At 50.1% G+C, this 19,368-nt stretch overlaps 1 long non-coding RNA gene across 1 annotated transcript; it reads left to right on the top strand.

The window, feature by feature from the left end:
* The first annotated feature begins 8,614 nt into the window (after positions 1-8,614).
* LOC139052944 (uncharacterized) lies at positions 8,615-18,791 on the top strand. The gene is made up of 2 exons (XR_011510128.1): positions 8,615-8,810; positions 18,473-18,791. It is a non-coding gene; the product is annotated as an uncharacterized lncRNA (long non-coding RNA).
* The last annotated feature ends 577 nt before the right edge of the window (positions 18,792-19,368 follow it).

Below are 19,368 nucleotides of genomic sequence, written 5' to 3' on the forward strand. Positions count from 1 at the left end.
GTTCGAGAGAGTGAAATGATGAGAAAAAAAACTGACAAAGCAGAGGTAGATGAATAAAAATGTAATGCGCGGGCAACACATATAATGACAGTACTGCGCAATGAGTGGCATTCTCAGAGCTGAGACTTCAGTCAGACATGTTCACAGTTGCTCAGATAAAGGTCGAATTCATGGTAACATTGTTCTTTTTTTCTGGTTAAAAGTTTTGCCGCTAATTGGGCACGAAGCAGCATGAATTATGTGGTTTTTATTGGTGAAGGAAGTGCCATAGGTTAGCATTTACTTTATCGTCTTGTGGCAAAAGCAGACGTTGCACCAGAAACGCTCCATCATGCCGATAAAGAAACAGTGTTTGTAATAACGACGTCCAACCAATAGCAACACAGTGAAGCTGAATCGCGTAGCGATAGACCACGCAATAGTACAAGACTGAATGAATGGTCAAGGGAGTGCACTCTCGAGTTGGCCCATTCCGATCAAGTCCACCGTTCCTATGCAATTGGATGAGGTAGTATACGAAGTTGTCCATAGTGCATCAAAATTTTACAATGTCACAAGCACACGCTGGACATGGTATTCAGCAGAACTCGCGCCCGCTGCTACTCTTTCGTTGCCGATTGTGCCGCAAAGATCCGACAACCAATAAGTTTAATTATGGGCCTGTTTTAAAGAGCCGGCTAGTGAGGTTCTATTATGCGCCTATTTTCGTCAGGACAAAGGCATCTACTTTTGGGTTCTCCCTAAAAATTTCTCTGAGTGGAATGAATTTCTGTAAGTACCGCTGATGCCATCCATTTTGTGCCTGAATGGGAGCGTGGCTTTGCGCCTAATAAATATAATAACCAAGTGTGTGTTTAGTTTCTGCATTTCTTTTGAATGTTTGGTGGCTTTTTTTCTTGTTCTGTTTTCTACGATTCAACGACCCTCCTGCTGAGACCACAGAAGTTGTTAAGAGGACGTATAACTCAATAAATAAACAATCGTACCACCTGTTCACATGAGCCATGCTGCAGGATTGAATCCAGTTTAAGCAGAGTGGCCTACAAATCTCTGAATATGGCCCACGGTCAGGGTGCTGCTGCTGCGTGCAGCAAACAGTGCGTCTCAAATTCACAAGTTCCGATTTGGTTGATGCTGCGCCATGGTAAAACTTCAGTCTGATCTACTTTGATCATGACGCGCTGATTACAGCACCGGACGAACTAGCTGTTTTAAATAGCAGAGCGATCTGAGCATACTTGCACACAAGAGCCCATCTGACGTAAGTGCTGTAAAGCGACGCGCTTAAAAGCCAGCCGCTGGAAGTCGACCTTCTTTCAAACAGAATGAACATCAAATTTTATGGGATGTTTTCTCAGACACGCCATGGCAGTAGATAGTGGAGACAATCAAAAACGTAAAGCCAGATGTAAGTGACGCTTGATGTGCAGTCACAATAGCGCAAAATGAAGTGCTCCATCTTCGCGTTGGCCGAGAGGGTCAACGCGAAGATGATGGCAAGAGTGGGCACGAAGCATGGGGTATGTGCATTCTGAGTGCACTGACGAGTATGTGTGTTCAAAACTCTCTGTTCATCGTGCTTTAATTAGCGTAGAGTGGTCTCAGTAAATTTTCATTCCAAGCAGCCAAGGCACTCAAGTGCGACCTTTGGGGTGCTGCCCCTTGGATGCCACGTGTACTTCGCTCGTTATTGCTATGACAATTGTCTCACGGGCACTACAGCCACACGAGTCAATAAGACCGAATCAAGCATTCACATAGTGGTTGTCTGACCAGCTATGCGACATTCATAGAATGGGTGTAGAATGCTCTTAGTCATTCGAGTGTTTCATCTGTAAAGCTTCACCCTATAAACATTTTGCTTTTGCCTCATTGGAATGGCCAACAGCCCCACGTGAGACACATGCAACATCGACGAGACGCTCGCACATGTTGTCTGTCTCTGCTCGCGCTATAGTGCTCATAGACAAGTTATGTGCAGAGTAGTGGACCAGTTGGACAATCGTCCACTATCAAAACTAAAAGCTTTAGGCCAATGCTCCGAAAGAACATCCGCGTTGAAGGCCTTACTCACGTTATTAAGGTTCCTGCGGTCTACAGGGCTTCACGACATACTCTAAGAATGCCACCCCCTACCACTCTGTAGTGTACGCGTTTTGTTAGTGCTTGTCTCTCTTTCTTTCTATCTCCCCCTTCCATTCTGTTTCTCTTTTTACCCCCTTAACCCTTCTCCCTGCGCAGGGTAGCCAACCGGAACTACCTCTGGTTAACCTCCCTGCCTTTCTCTGCATTATCTTATCTCTCTCTCTAGCGTGGGCGCTGCGATATAGCCTAGGCAGTGGCACCATCTATGAGCCGTTGCTCTACTTATTCGAGCTGAAATTCTGTGCGGTACGCGAGGTGTACGCTCAGTGGCATTTGCTTGTGGGGGTGTTCGGGCTGCCATGGTCAACTTAGTGTGACATGGCATCTTCTGTTTTGTAAACAGTTATATATATATGACACGTAATGAAGAGATTTACTTTGGAATGGCCGGAGTTTCTACTAATGATGAGGCAGATAACATGTGTTATGGTCAACTGCAGACATTTCGAGGCAGTTATGATTCCTGCGACCATGCCTGCGTAGAAAAGCACACTACAGAGAATATTCCTGCTGATTAAAATTAGTAACTATAATGCTGGACAGAAAGATGTAAACAAACAAAACCAAATGACGTCGAGCGTACGCCACTATAATTTATTAATGCACGTGCCCAAATAAAGCCCGCTCTGCTATTTGAAACACTAGCAAGATATTGAAAGCAATGTTGTTCTCGCCGGGAAGAAATAACTCCTCAAATTAAAGATATTGAAGAACCCGGTATAGTATCGGTCGTCTCTTTCCTCACTGCGAAGTTTTTTATGCAAGTCACTCTGCGATGCGCGTCATCTACTTCTTTCGCAAAAAGATGAAATCATACATTGTCATTGCTCTGCGATCACACGCATAATTATATTCAAAAAGTCTTGCGACATCCGAATATATATATTTTTGAGGGGTTCGTACGCGGCGGCGTCACAATAACACGAGAACTACAAGACATTCAGCGCACACCGTGATACGAGGTCCGCTTTTGCTTCAAGGCTGAACCGGGACGGGCTGTTTCTCGGCGTGGCCGCTAGGTGGCGGGCATTTAGTTGGAGTCGTTGGAGGACTTCGCATGTGCTTGCTGCGGTAAAGCTAGGGAAACGACGGAGCATGTTTTATTAGAATGTGAAGACGTCTACCCATTGGCCGATTTAGGCACCACTGGCTTGCTTGAAGCCCTTGGGTTCAGCGGGAGCAGTGGTTAAGCAAACATATCCGTAATAGGCATTAGTAAGAGGCGATTGGAGGATGGGTGGAAGAAAAGTAGGGAAACGACAAAAGACGGAGACGTACAAAAGCACAGTTCGTAATAGGGGATCAGAAAATTTGGGCATGGTAGTTCATAGTGTTTTTTTTTTCTTTTTTCATTGTTTACCCTAGGTAGGACATTAGGCAGTATAATAGCAAGAGCTTAGTGGTGCAACCCACGGCCCCGTTCCAAAGGGGACGCTCATAACATCCATCCATCCATCCATTGTCAGTATGAAACAACTAAAGCAACCACCGCCGCCTCTAGCGGCATTTGGTACGTAAGAGCGCTACCGACTGCTTGGTGCATAGATCCGAGCATGGGCACGGCATGCAGCATCGCCAAAATAAAGCTAGGGCCGTGATAGGGCGCCTGGATCTTACAACGCGATATCGTTAGAGCGCACGCTCGATGAAAAACCATCAGTTTCAAAATAAAAAAAAGGCCACTGACTTTTCTGCTCGTTTATTTTGTTAAAAGCTTCATTAAATCGGGTTTTCTATATTAGAGTGTCGTTAATTCGGCTAGATGACAACATTGTAACTCCAGGGTACCTGCCGAGGAATGTAAACTTCTTTGTTAGATCGGGAATGTCCTAAAATCGGGTCTCGTTAGATCAACTTTTAGCTGTTGTTGCTGCACGTAATGTGTTGGCATTTATGGAGACGGCGGTGGTGGCGGTGGAAGTGATGGCCTTTAGTCCATCTTTCAGGACCCATAAATGCATAAAATGATTACGTTTGTAGCGTACTACTACGTGCCACAATGATCCGGTCACGAAAACACGATGACGGCACGATGAGCACGCTGACTGTGCGCGAGCAGTGGAACCGGCGGAATCAGGCACGCACGGCGTGAGCTCGACTAAAAAAAATATGCTTTATGGACACCAGGCACCAGCGTCTGTCTGGTTTTTCTTCAACCACAAACTGGTGACTGCGGACTTCGCGTCATCGGTCTCAGCTCCGAGTGTCTCAGCCGCTTCGCTGGGCTTACCGCTACAAGGAACTCGAGCACTGCTGTCTCCGCAGTCCGCCTTCTATGCAGTCTGCCACGGCCTCGGATTCTCCCGGTCAAGTACTGTCCTCCGCGCCACTGCCCCGCGATCCCGAGGTCTCCACTCTCAAGCTCCCGGAGACTCTCACTGGCTTGGCGCTCTTTAGCCATACCTGGCCCTTGCGCCACTAAACACTACACATTCATTCATTCATTCATTCTCCCGAAGTTCTGGTCATCGGATTCAGAACTTTGGTTAATTACCATCCATACTTAGTTCCGTGGCCACCGCCTCAGTTCGCAGTTGGCCATGTTCGATCGTACCACGTGTCGTTAGAGCGCTGCCACCTACTACTGGTGCGATTGTTGGCGATGTTCTGTGCAGCCCGCCCATCGACCGCGCCTATGACCACCTTAAGGTGACACTCATCCAGCGCACCACTGAAACAGAGCAGCATCGATTACAGCAACTTCTTAGATTGGGGGAGCTTGGTGACCGCAAACCTACCGACTTATTGTGTCGTATGCAACCCTGGAATTGAGACCTTGCTGCTTCAACTGACAGCGCAATTTCCCGGGAACGTTTCCTGTAGCGCCTTCCACCGTAGGTGCGCTTGATCCTGAGTGCGTCTCCGTTCTTGACGTTGAAATCTCTGGCACAGTTAGCCGACGATATTAACGATGTCAATTTTGGTGGTGGTGGTGGTGGTGGTGGTGAATTGTAGCAACAGGTGGGATTAGCCTGGCAACCAAGGCCGGCAACTGCTTCACTCGACCGTCTCTTACAATACCGCTGAAGGGTTCCAAATATGTCCATCAAACCAGTCTCTCTTAAGAATTCGATAAGGAGACGTGAAGTTTATTTGCGGGCTATAACTGATCCCTCGGGAAATATAAGGTAGTGCAGACACGCATGCTCACATCGGCCTTAAGCGTATCTTTCTCTGAATGTTTGTCATGGCGGTCGTGCGCCAACGCATCATTGCAGCTGAGCTTCTCTGGCACTACAAGCTCGTCGTCGACGTGCGGCACAGCTGCATCTTGGACTAAGAGACGAACTTAACCGTCTCAAAAGTTTACTGTGCCATCTGATTCCAACTTGCGCCTGCAAATTTCCAAATTTCATCACCCAACCTAGTTTTCTGCCGTCCTCGACTGCGCTTCCTTCTATTAGCATCCATTCTGTAACTCTAATGGTCCACCGGTTATCTATCCTACGCATTACATGGCCTCCCAAGCTGCATTTTTTTTCTTAATGTCAATTAGAATATCAGCTATCCCCGTTTGCTCTCTGATTAACACCGCTCTCGTCCTGTTTCTTAAAATTAAGCCTAACATTCTTCGTTTCATCGCTCTGTGCGCGGTCCTTAACTTGTTCCCGAGCTTCATTGTCAACCTCCAAGTTTCTGCCCCCCTTGTTAGCATCGGTAGAATGCACTGACTGTACACGTTCCTTTTCAACTGAAGTTTCCCGTCAGGATCTGGTAATGCCTGCCGTATGCCCTCCAACCCATTTTTATTTATCTGTAAATTTCTTGCTCATGATCACAGTCTCCTACGAGTAATTGACCTTGGTAAACTTATTCCTTTACAGACTCTATAGGAGAACTGGTGATTTTGAACTCTTGTTCTCTTGCCAGGCTTTTAAGTATTACCTTTGCCTTCTGGGTAATAAGCTTCACCTCCACTCTTGTACTTTCTCTGTTGAGGTGCTCAATAATTTGTTAAAGTTTGTCCCCAGCGTTACTGAACCGGACAATGTCATCTGCAAACCGAACGTTGCTGAGATATTCGCCGTTGATCCTCACTCCTAAGCATAAGACATAACAAGCTGCAATGAGATGTACAAGTGTGCCACTAAGATTCAGCGGCACGCGCTTCTTCCGCAGTGGCGTACTGGCGTGGCCGCCCTCATGTGTCGCAAGAGCATGCGCACTGCTCCGTCACCCGCCGCCGATAACCGGCGGCACCACCGCTGCGACTGTGACGTTAATGCGCAAAGCTCGCGCGTCCGCTTTTCAGCGCAACAACAGGTGGCGCGACAGCCATTATTAAACTTAAAATTTGCAGACACTTATGACTGCTTGTGTGTGCGAATACGACATCGGAACGTCATAAACGCGCTCATTTCACACGCTCATGACGTGGCACTACCTCCTCCGCACCGTCACGTACGGCGCGCAATGACGCACGCACTAGTCAAAGAGATGGATGTGACGTGGCGTGTGCAATTAGGTACGCACTAGGCACACCTTCAGTAAGCCAGAACTGAGGAGCAGCCGCGGCTTCAGGGAGGCGTGCTCGTCTCGCACTCCTAGAGCCGGGTCCCTCACCCAAATGTACCGTATTTTGTTTTCCAAACCACGGTTTTACCTTGTTTGCAGGAAACTCCATGAGAAGTGTGACATCGATCAGGGAATTTTCAAAGTGTTGTTACGGCATTCGGCGTCGGCCATTTTCGGTTGCGGCGAAGCTTCGCCAAAAGCACAACCAACATAGGCACCAAAAGTTTTCGCCTCAGAACTACTACACTACAAACATCGGGAACTCGTTTCTTCCGTTTCATTTTGTGTTCACGAGTTTTTCTATGTGCCGTCAGATGTTGTCTTTTGTGGTACTAATTTTCATATTTAAGAGTTGGAGTTGTGCTTTTTCTGGTCAGGTGCCCACACATATAAATATGTTTTCGTTTTCCGTTGCGGCCGTTAGAAAGCGACGCTCCCGACGCCGCTGGACTTCAAAGAACGCTGATGCCTCTGTGAAGAGTACGCCCCTACCGACAACACCTCCTTTTTCGCCCCCTAGGCTTGGGGCAATTCAATGCAAATCTGACAAGGTCATAGCGGGGAACAATACAACTTGGTCCTCACGGCTAAAGCAACAGCCAAAGCCATAAAAATAGCGGAGGTCACAACCGAAGGCACAGCTGATGCCACAGCCGATGCCACAGCCGGAGTTGGAGCTACGTTAAGTGATACAGCTGCGCACGGCTGTAGAGTGCACAGCGCGGGTTCCTGACAAATTGCCCGAAGAAAACCGGCAAGTGGTTATGATGCTCCGGTCTCTGAGGAATGCTTTTAGAATGCTCTTAAATAACCTGCACACTCCATCAGCGTGAAATGCATTGCAAGTGCTGGATGCTCTAAATTCAGTACTTGCAACTCTTGAGTAAGCATCATGGCACATCCGCATCATTATATTTGCACTGAAGTCAGAACGGCTGGCGTTTAGCTAAAACATATACTGCCACCCACTGCAACGTACTGCTGAGGCCCACAGGCTCATTGGTCTTCGCTGGTAACTTCAACGTGCATCACCAGCTAAGAAGCACCAAGATTAGCTTCAGACAGCATAATGACGGCAGCGTAACGTATCGACGGAGCACTTGCTCTGACTTGACTGATTTCCAGGCACTTTGCTGCGTGCACAGACAGTGATCCCTCTATCCCGTTTTTCTATTTCTGTTCCCCTTTCCCTTCCCCCAGTGTAGGCTTGCATACCGGACGCTCGTCTGGTTGCCTTTCCTCTCTTTGCTATCTCTGTTTTCTTTCACTGTGTAAAACAACGTCAATTGACGTTATCACTTCTTTTTATATTCTGCCTATTTTCTACGTCTGTATATTCCGTGAGGCAGCTTAGTGCATTTGTGGTCTGGGCATCAAGCATTTACTAATAAAAAAAATATGTCGCCGCTTATTTGGAGAGTTTCGCTGTGACTCACTATTTCGCGTGTATAGTATGAGTCAGAAGCCTTACACATACCTGACACAAAACATAATAGTGAGGTTATAAGAGGCGTTCATAAAACATAATAGTGAGGTTATAACAGGCGTTCTGGCATTTTCCAAATACGCCACAATAACCTGCTTCCAACAATAAATTAACTATTTATGTTTTGTCTGTAGATTTTGCTATTACCGCGCCATTTCAAATGTACTGCTTCTTCCTCACAGCATGTTCTCATAAGAGCAAATGCTCCAGCATATTGAATTCGTCTACAGTGCAATGTAGCACCTATCTAGGAATAGATCTGTTCAGTATCCACGAATAACGCCATAAAATGCAGCCAGCTGCGCTGTTGTAGAGCTGACATCTGAATGTAGCTTAGTCGACTCACGTACACGTGATGTCTGAATGACGAAGTGGAAATAAAACAATGAGCGTGTTTTGCGAAAAAAAATATATGTGATCTTGTTTGTGTGTCTGTCAGTGTCAAAAGCCCATTTGCATGGTGGCGTTTTCTAGAATCCTCTTCTAGAAAGCTTCTCCGTTTTTGATGTACTAAAACATACATATCTAAGATATGTTATAAGGAGAGATTTTAGTTGCAAGCCGCAGTCTTTGCTGGGACAATTACTGGGCGTTAAGCTCCCTATATAGAACAACACTGTTACAAGCATTTAGGTCTCCAAGGCCATGCGCATCTTCACAACTGGTGAGTATGAAGTTTATTACTAGATGGATGTTGCAATGTGCTTGCTTTGCCGTAATCACGCAAAATCTGCTAAGACAGAGTACATGCATAATCTCACATTGAGGGCTAACGCCTGACACTTTGGTGGTCAGACCTACTCTTTGACAATAAGCAGACAATGAATAAATGTGCACAGAAAACGCAAGAGTGTACACATTGTGAATTGCCACACGACGCTTGTGGCTATGGCTGGTTGCAATCAGAATCAGAAGCTTCGCTGCCTAGGATGTATGGGTTGTTTGAATGGGCATATAGCTGCCAATTTTTTTGTTCTGTTTCTCCTGCCGTCTAATATGAATTCGTATGTCATGCGGTTGTGGTCGCCTGGCTCAATGTGAGCAGCTTTCTTTGAATCCCTTCCACTCGATAGTGATTCTTTATTGCTGGGTAGAGCGTAGCATACATCGCATTGGCTCTTATTGCTCTGCGGAGATTGGAGATTTCGGGCCTGCAATACTGAAAACGCCTTCCTTAATGTGCGAAAGGTCAACAGCTATTAAAAAAAAATCATGTCCATGCGGAGGATCGCCAGGGGGCGCCGAGAAGTGCGGACACGCAAACATCGGCTCCCGTTTCCTCAAATGTTTTCGGTGGTGCAGTACGCGAAAACGCTTGAACACTGTGCATCATTCGACGCAGTTTGTTGCGGGGATCAAGCCGATACCGGATTTATATCGGTAGGTGCTTTTCTGGAACGTTTATACGACCTTGAACTTTTCGCCACGCCGGGCGGAGCTAACGCTAACGGGTCAACGCCGGTTAGGAATACGGGCTAGGCCTTGGCCTAACTCCGGGGTGGTGGGGCACCATGCCCGAAGTCGAGATGGTGGAGGGGGTGGAAATCACCCCCGAAGAAGCAAGGTGCCCCGGCTGGACCACGGCAACGGGCAAGACTAAGAAGGCAAGGCAAGAAACTTCCAAGTCGACGCCGAGCCCGGTAAAGCAGGGAGGCGGCAGGGGCGGCCGCCGCACGGCAGCCCCGCGGAACGCGCTGAAGAAGCTAGCCGCAGCCTCAAGGCTCCCGAGACTGCCACGGGACCATATTCGTGTCATCGTTCGGCCAAGGGGTGGCCTCGACGTGAAAAAGATAAGCACTATTAGAGTGGCACAGGCGCTGGCTATGGCGGCGGCGCTTTCACCCGACGAGGTTGGCGAAGACATCGTCTGCCCAAATAGCGTGCAAAACATCTACGTCGTCTCAACACCAGAAGAAAGGAACGCGCGTGCTTACGCGATGGTTCAACAGATACACCTGCGCGAAGGGGTCTTTGAAGTGGCCGCGTACATGGCCGCCTCGGACAATACATGCAAGGGTGTTGTGAGAGGCGTCGAAGTCGAGTTCAACGACGCTCAGCTCCGGGCAATGATCGTACACCGGCGGAACCCCACCGCGTTGGAGGTGCGTCGCATCAAGAACACCACTACGGTAATCGTCCTATTCGACGGACTGAGGGTGCCGAACTTTGTCATGTGTGGGGCAGGCATGCTGCCCTGCTCTCTATACAGAAGGCAAGTTGATGTGTGCTACGGTTGTGGGGAACTGGGCCACAGGGCCTATGTATGTCCGACCCCGAGTGTGAAGAAGTGCAGGGGATGCGGAGCCACATCCCCCACTGAAGGCCACCAGTGTGAGGCGAAATGCGGCATATGCGGCGGCCCTCACCCAACGGCTGATCGTAAGTGCGCGCAACGCTTCCAAACGCCGTATGTCGTCAGGCAGAGACGCCGGAGGCGCTGGCGGAAGAAAACTGGCGACACCAAGAAGGCCAGCAACGCGGCACGCGAGATGAGCCAGGCACTGACGTCAGCGCTACGGAAGAGGAGCTCTTCGAGGGGACGCTCCCGCTCGCGCAGTCTTTCCCGCTCTAGAACGCGCTCCCGCTCACATGAGCGCTCCGTGCAACGAGAGCGCTCTCAATCTAGGGGCCGCTCCAAGTCCAACGTGCGCATCGCAGGAGGTCCCACCTGGGCCGACAAAGTGAAACAGACGAAGCAGACGGGCCGGACGCAACACGCCGCCGCACAGGAGAGCGAGCGGGCGCATGATCCCAGTATCGCGCAGTTGATGAACGAAAACGCCAGCCTCAAGGAGGAAATCCGGAGAATGAAGGCCGACTTTGAGGCCTTCCGAAACGCCAGCGGCGTTCAAGCGGCTGCGCCAAGGCAAATGTCTACGGAAGAAGGGGCCACAGCAAGAGCGGTCAAGCGCAGAGCCACCTCTTCCCAGGGTACTGTTGAGGACGTGAGCACGGCGGAGGCTGCCATGCAGAGGTCTTTGGACCGCATGCAAAAATCCTTTGCCGAGCTGGTACAGAGTAACCAGGCCCTTCTACTCCGAGTGCAACTGCTTGAGAACGAGCTTGCCAAGCGATGTGACGTACATAACGGCGACGCCGCCAGGCCGGAGGCGGTGTCCAGTGAAATGCCACAAGACAACCAGCAGTCGTGGGCTGACGAGCAAGATGGCATCTCAGCCCAGCTCCGGTCCAACATGCGCAACCATGGCCAGACCGGATAGTAAGCTCATCGTGTGGCAGTGGAAATGCGCCAGCTTTCGGAGGCGCAGGCCTCAACTGGTGCAGTTCAACAAGGCCCGGGAGCCGCAAGAGAGGCCCCACGTCATTTTGCTACAGGAAACAGGAATGGAAACGATTTCCCTCCAGGGGTACCGAGCTGTCTCCTCGTTGGCGGAGAACGGGCTCGGCATCGCGATACTTATTGCAAATAAGTGCGCCTTCCAGGAGCACGATCTCCGTCTTGGCAACACCAAGCTTGAAGCGTTGCTCGGCGAGATCATACCAAACAGTTGGCTCAAGAACAGCGTCTACGTTATCAATGTGTACTGCTCGTTTAGGGACAACCGGCAGACCTTCTACAGCCTAACAACCAAGGCATCGTCCAAGGCGAGGGAGACGCCGCTCGTTCTGGCTGGAGATTTCAACGCGCCGCACGAAGCCTGGGGCTACGTGAGAAGCATTCCCAAAGGCTGCAGACTCCTGCAGGCAGCGACTGACAGCTCCCTAGAATTGATAACCGACCCCCCTTACCCCACACGCATGGGAAATTCGGTCTCGAGAGACACCACCCCAGATCTGGCCTTCTTCAAGAACGCGCCGGGAGCAGAGTGGCACAACTTACAAGAGAACCTGGGAGGGGACCACTACATCGTGGAAATCTCCCTACCGGTCAGCGCGGCCCCGCAGAGGTCCTTCGAAATAGTCGACTGGGACGCCTTCCGAAAGAGAAGGAAGGACGACCACGATAAATACGAGTCGTTTGCGGACCTCGTGGCGCAGCTCAAGAAGGATGTAGCTGCGGTCACCAGGACCATCGAAACAGACCTCAAGCTCGATCGCATGGACGCTCGATTGGCGCACCTGCTCGAAGCCAAGAATTCCCTCACGGCCAGAGTGAAGACGCAGAAGCTGAATCGCAACCTCCGGAGAAGGATTGCGACCCTCAACCGCGAGATCGAATCGCACTGCAAGGAGCTCGGCCAGCAGCAATGGAACGAAGTGTGCGCGTCCGTCGACGGCCAGATGCGTGCGGGAGGCAAGTGGAACCTCCTCAAGCAGTTATTGGACGACACCCAGTCTAAGAGAAACCACACTCTGGCTATCGATAGACTGGTCCACAAGCTTAATAGCGAAGGCGCATCTATGAACGAAGTGATGGACGAAGTCGCGCATCGCTACCTCCCCATCGGGCAGTCCGGGCCAGAAGATTACCCGGCCTATGGCGGCAAGGCGGACGAGGAGCTCGACGCCCCCTTCTCCGTCTCGGAAGTCAGAGCGGCCCTTCAAGGCCTCAACGGAAGATCGGCGCCCGGGCCGGATTGAATCTCGAACAGACTCCTTCGAAATTTAGACGAAGGCTCGATCGAACTGCTCATCAAAGAAATAAACAATGTCTGGGAGGCCGGCATCGTACCGGATGCCTGGAAGGAAGCCTCGGTGATCCTAATTCCGAAGCCGGGCAAGACACCAGCCATAGACAGCCTGCGACCCATTTCGCTCACGTCTTGCGTGGGCAAGGTGGCGGAGCATGTCATCCACAACAGAATATCGAGGCATGTCGAGGAACGACACCTCCTCCCGCCGAATATGGTCGGCTTCAGACCCTCCCTGTCCACTCAAGAGGACATGCTGCTGATCAAGAGGCAGATAGTCGACGTGGTCACGAGAGACGTCCAAGGCATCTTGGCGCTGGACATCGCCAAGGCCTTCGACACGGTCAAGCACAAGCACGTCCTCGACTCTGTGACGAGATTGAACCTCGGCGAACGCTTTCACGCGTTCGTGAGCTCTTTCCTAAGGGATCGCAAGGCCACGATCAAATTGGGCCAGGTCAAGTCGGACGGGTACGCGCTGGGAGCCTGCGGCACGCCGCAGGGTGCGGTGTTATCTCCACTGCTTTTCAACATCTCCATGAGAGACCTATCAGTCCGACTCGACCGAATCGGGGCCGTCAATCTCAATCACGCTATCTACGCGGACGACATCACCCTCTGGTGCGGCGGTGGGTCGGACGCAGCGGTGGAGCGGGCCCTGCAAGAGGCCTTGCAAGTCCCGGAAGAATTCCTCGAGGGCACGGGACTGGTCCTCTTGCCGACTAAGTCGGAACTCTTGCTCTATCGACCCGACAGAAAAGGCCGCAAGTTCGACACGACGCTGGACCAAGTACCGATCGAACTCAGAACGAAGACGGGTCAGCGCATCCAGAGGGGGGATTCTCTCAGAGTGCTCGGACTGGTCCTCAATGCAAAGGGCAACAACGCGCAAACGATGGCGCGCCTGAGTGCGAAGACGGAGAACATGCTCAGACTTGTTTCGCGAGTGACGAGCAGGAGGGGGCGCATCAGCGAAGCCAACCTCATAAGGATCTACCACGCCTTCCTTATGAGCCACATCAACTACGTGGCTTCTGCGCTAAACTGGTCACGTTCGGAGGAGAACAAGATCGACGCACTCATGAGGAAGAGTATCAAACGAGTCCTCGGCATCCCCATGACGACCAGCACGGAGAAGTTGATGCAACTCGGGGTCCACAAGACCCTGAGCGAAGTCGTCGAAGCGCAGAAAACGGCACAGATCGTTTGCCTCTCTACCACCAAGGCCGGCCGCCGAATACTCGAGATGGCGGGTCTGGCAGCCATGGCCGAGGAGTCGTGCGCCGTCCTGCTTTGCCAGAGTGAAAGGGAAACCTTTCGAGTCTCCCCCTTCCCGAGGAATGTTCATCCACAACACAACGAGGCCCGGCGCGCAGCCAGAGCCCGAGCACTCATCAAGATTGCCCTGCAAACCCCAGAGCTCTCGTCCATTGTCGACGCGGCGCGGTATCCCGGATCAAACTCGTACGTGGCCACGGTGGTTGACCCCCAGGGCAAGATCCTGAATGCGGCGTCTATACAACGTTCGACGGCGTCCGTCGCAGAGCAAGTCGCAGTGGCGCTGGCTCTGTGCGAACCCGGGCGCACGCATATCTTCACGGACTCCAGGTCAGCGGCGATGGCCTTTCTCGCCGGCTCTGTCTCGGCCGAGGCTGCGGCGGTGCTGAGGACCCGCAAGACAGGCACGGCCCGTCATGTCATCACTTGGTTCCCGGCTCACATGGGCCGGAACGTCTCGCCCGGCTCGATCAACCCTAATGAGCTGGCCCACGACCAGGCGCGAGGTCTCATCAACCGCGCCAGTCCGAGGGGCCCGGCTTCGCAGGGGATCAACCGAACCACGGACCCGCTGCTTACTTTCCACGAGATCACTACTCATTACCAGCTGGGACGCAGACAGTATCCGGCTCCTCACCTGAGGCTGGGCAGACCCTAGGCCTCGGTGCTGAGAATGCTGCAGACGGGCTCCTTTCCGTCTCGCTCGAGGCTGAGCCACTACATTCCAGGTGTGGATCCCCGCTGCCCAGACTGCGGCGAGGAACGGTCGACCTTGAACCACATGCTGTGGCAATGTTCTGCTTTGCGCCACTCGCCTTTAAACCGGCAAGAAGACTGGGATGAAGCCGTCAAGAGCAACGACCTTCAAGTCCAGCTTCGGGCTGTCCAAAGGGCCTGCGACAGGGCTGACGATCACGGTCTTCCGCCCCCGGCGCAGCTGCGGCCCGCGACTAGGACCTTAGGACCAATTAGGACCGTAGTCCCTTAGGACCAATTAAAGTTTCTTGTCTGTCTGTCTGTCTATGTCCATGCGCCACCTCTCGGCTTGTAAGGTACAAGATTCGGTAATACGGGTAGATCAGTGACGTCACTCGTCTGTACTCCGGGCGGGTAGCGCAGAGATTACGGCGTTGCTTACCACAATATTGATTGCAGGACATCCTTGGAGGAATATATGAGAAAACGAATTTGGGATATTCACGTTTTTTTTTCTCACAGCGAAGCTCTGAATACTATTTCCGCAAAGGTTATGTAAAGTTGGAATGTTGGGTGGCACTCCATTATAGAAATAATGTTGACTGTTGTACGGCACTCAAAAAGACATCCTTTTTTTCCGTTTTAGCTAACTAGTAATCCGTATCTCTGCAGCTTAATGTCTGTTTCACCGGTTCCTTTTTAAGAGGTCAACTGCGAGGCGTCTATATGTCGCCGTTGTTTCCTGATAACGTTAGTTTCAGTATAAATTATTTTGAGTGCGTTTGTGCCACAGCGTGTGTTACCACTTTGTTTCTTACTGAGTTTGAATTCAAAACGCAAGCTTCCGTGCGAAGTTCGGATACAGTGAAGCATAGGAAATGGCTTCGATATAGCGAAGAAATCGTTCCAAATATAGCGAAGTGCATGGAAAGTCTTAGTCAGGTTTTCAGTCCCTCACCGACTATTTGGCCTTCCAAAGGGTTTGACAGCTTTCTCATAAACCGTCGCTGCCTAGGATGCATGGGGTGTTTGGATGGGCATATGGCTGTCAATTTGTTTGTGTTGTCTCTCCTGCCATATAATATGAATTCGTATGTCATGTGGTTGTTGTCACCTGGCTTAATGTGAGCAGCTTTCTTTGAATCCTTTCCACTCGACAGCGATTCCTTATTGTTGGGTAGAGCGTAGCAAACAACGAAGTGGCTCTTATTGCTCTGCTGAGATTAGAGATTTCGGGCCTGCAATACTAAAAACGCCAACCCTAATGTGCAAAAGTTCAACAGCTGTTTAAAAAAAATCGCGTCCATGCACCCCCTATCGGTTTGTAAGGTAGAAGATTCGGTAATACGGGTATAGATCAGCGTCATTACTTTGCTCAACGTCACCTCAAGAGCAGGCAAGCAGCGGATATATACCACCAAATGGTGGTGATGATCACTATTGGTGAGATGCAATGAATCCTGCCGCTACAACACATGGTGACGGCGACTACTACCGCTGCAATGTCAACCCAGTAGCTACTGCTGAAATGTAACATGTGGACTAGCGGGAAAGCTTCTGTAAGTGAAATGCGAATACGAATGACGGGCTTTTGTGTTTATGTCCATAGTAGCAACTTTTGGGAACAGTTTGACGAGAGCGACAAAGAAATACGGAGTTATTTCTTGACAGTAACCTATGCGGTACCTACGAGGGTTTCCCTCATGTGGGGCATTCGGCACAGTGTCATCGATGGCTAGCAGCTTCGCCCGTGCGAATGTGCATAGCTAGTGTAATGCCAATCATACACGGAGTGTTTAAATTGTAGGTAGGTGAGTGTCCCGCTGTGTTTTTTTTCGAACACTTAGGTCAACACATACTTGTCTGAAAATCCCTCAAAGTAGCGGCACCCACAGAACTTGCCCTATAGTTTAACCGCGCCGGTTATACTCCAGGCTTCCGTTTCATGCGGTTGCCGGAGACATGAAGCTGTGTTCATATGCGTTGCGCTCTGGCTATTGGGACCTGCAATTAAAAGTAATTGCCTGGTAAGCAATTTTGTCATTTGTAGAGCGCTACCTAATTTATTCAAGCCATCTCTGTGCAATGTCGGCAGCTTCCCCAGCATTTCGCGATGACACCAAGTTAGGTGTTGCACGGTGCACTAAACACTCCCCAGAATTATCGAGGTCGACGTCACCTTTGACTACAGCTTGAACAAAAAGATTTCCGCGGAAACGGTTGAAATATGACGTATCTCACATGCGTTAGAATAGTTTCCCAGTACGCTTTCAGAATTTTTTATCCATCTCGAGTATGCTTGATCTACAAACTTCGAAGGTTGCAAACTTAGCAAGCAGCTTAGCAAAATTGAAAGGCACTGCAGTATTGTTGCAATTAAGCAAAAATGTGATTCGAGAACGTAAGCAGAAAGCAACGAGTACGTAATATACAAGATTCATGCTGTCGCCTAATGAATATCCGCAATATTACGTAACGCCAGGTAATACCAAACGCAATGTGGACTTCTCTTTTCTAAATTCATATAAGCAGCGGAATGCATCCTAAATAAGGAAAAGTGAAGTGTGAATGAGTGCACAGCTATATAAATTTTCTGGCGCCATATTTTAATGCCTTCTGGTGAAGCGGAGAATTCTGCGAATAGAATGTGCAGAATATCGGGCACGAGAAGGGTGTTTTTACAGTAAATTCAAGAAAGTGTGAATAATGTTCACGACGGTTGCAATTTGGGCTTGCTCATAATGCATCTTCGAGGGGTGTACGGTAGCGCGATTAAAAGACGGGGCAGAAGAAGACACATGGGGACACACACACACACACAGCGAATAGCACTGTGTGTGACCTCGTGCGTCTTCGTTTGTCCCATCTTTTAATCGTGCTACCGTACACCCCCTGAATAAGCTGTACTTAATAATGAATGCACCTGTATTCAGTTAATTTTGATTTGGAGTACGGATGCTTATGTAATACTGCGCCCTTAAGGGAATATAGAAGCGAAAAAAAATTGCAGAAAAAATGTGCCTTGTTACATCACACTGGTAAAAGCTTTACGTTTTCGATTCCAGGGTGGAGTAGAAGAAAATTATTAAGTTTGCGTCTTTTGCTCAACTTTTGTCATTTGTGGACTATTTGGCATATTTAGAATAAACTTAGCAAAATAATCCTGCTTTGCAGGCAGCGCGCCGGATACAATGAGTATATCAGCATGTGGCCGGCCTATTCATGGCACCATCGCAAATTTGATATTTGATCGCACGGCATTTAGGGAGCATATTATAAATGGTGCTTGCCATATTGGTTGCTGTAAGCGACGGCTCAACAGGTCAGCTGGAAAATACGTGCACTCGTTCGAAACGTGTCACTTTGCATCAGCTGCTGAAAGCGTCATACTCTGCTCACTAATATACAAGGAAGATAACCGTTATGAAGCACAACGAAAAAAAGTACATTGGTTGGTCAACGCTATTACCTGAAAACAAAGAATCACGTTTACTTCTCCTGAACCATCTGTTACATTATTGGCTCAGCGTGTTCCCGTCTTATAGGTATACTCTCTCTTATGACACAATATGGTGACCGTATTTTAATATAAATAATTTAGGACGAAATTCTGCATATCACGCTTTTTCTGTGGAAACCTTCAGCAGCTACGCGAATGCAACTTGCAATCAAGTAATGAAGCCTTAGAAGTAAATACAAAGTGAAATATATGCTTGCCTATGTGGTGGCGACCCGAAATAACAGGAATATTTTCTTACAGCCAGTACACTCGTACTGCTCCTGATCGCGCTTTCTCGGGATGTTTCCTCGCGATCGCTGATGCCGATGGCACTCCCAGCTGGGCTCTCCTCTTCCGCGGCTGGTCCCGGTGCAGTGCTTGAAGAAAGGTCTCTCATCGAAACGAACCCAGCCACGGAGCGGTCCTTACAAGACGAAAACTCCGAGCCGGATTCGATCGTGGCGGAGGATCCACCCTTCAAGTGAAGATGTTTGCTGGACGCACCTAACGTTCGCAAATATTTGCTGCGAAATGCTTGGGGGGCTCATGACCCGTAAATAAGAATGCCTGTATTTGTGCACCTGCAGTGCATCTCCATTCACTTTTAACGCATTTTTAAACACTTTCGGGGTCTGTCTGTCTGTCTGTCTGTCTGTCTGTCTGTCTGTCTGTCTGTCTGTCTGTCTGTCTGTCTGTCTGTCTGTCTGTCTGCCTGTCTGCCTGCCTGCCTGCCTGTCTGTCTGTCTGTCTCGCCTACAAGGATAACGGCGCAGTCCGCGGTCGTAGAATACGAGCCTCAGGCTGCTGTGCTGGCTTTAGCGAGCTGCGCCATGAAAGCACTGGGTATGCGACGCTCTGTAATGAAGTTCCCGTCCACTTGCGTCACTGAGTAGGTGACACTCGATGTACGCAAGTGAGGGAAACATTCACCAAGTTTGCAGAGCCCAGCGCGCCACGCTTGTTGTGTCGGAGGCCAGGTGCGACTTCGCGGCAGCGCCACCGGATGGCGGAGCTTGTCCAAAACGAAGCGCGAGAGAGGAGCCCGGTCGCGGGCATGGCGCGTTTGTCAGCGTTCGTCGGCACCGGTGCGCCATGCATCTACTAGGTCACGCGCATGCTCCGCGCCGGTTCTGGCGTCGAGTGTTTAAGGAAAGCAA

The sequence above is a fragment of the Dermacentor albipictus genome, unplaced genomic scaffold (genome assembly GCF_038994185.2).
Source record: "Dermacentor albipictus isolate Rhodes 1998 colony unplaced genomic scaffold, USDA_Dalb.pri_finalv2 scaffold_44, whole genome shotgun sequence".
Classification (NCBI taxonomy): domain Eukaryota; kingdom Metazoa; phylum Arthropoda; class Arachnida; order Ixodida; family Ixodidae; genus Dermacentor; species Dermacentor albipictus.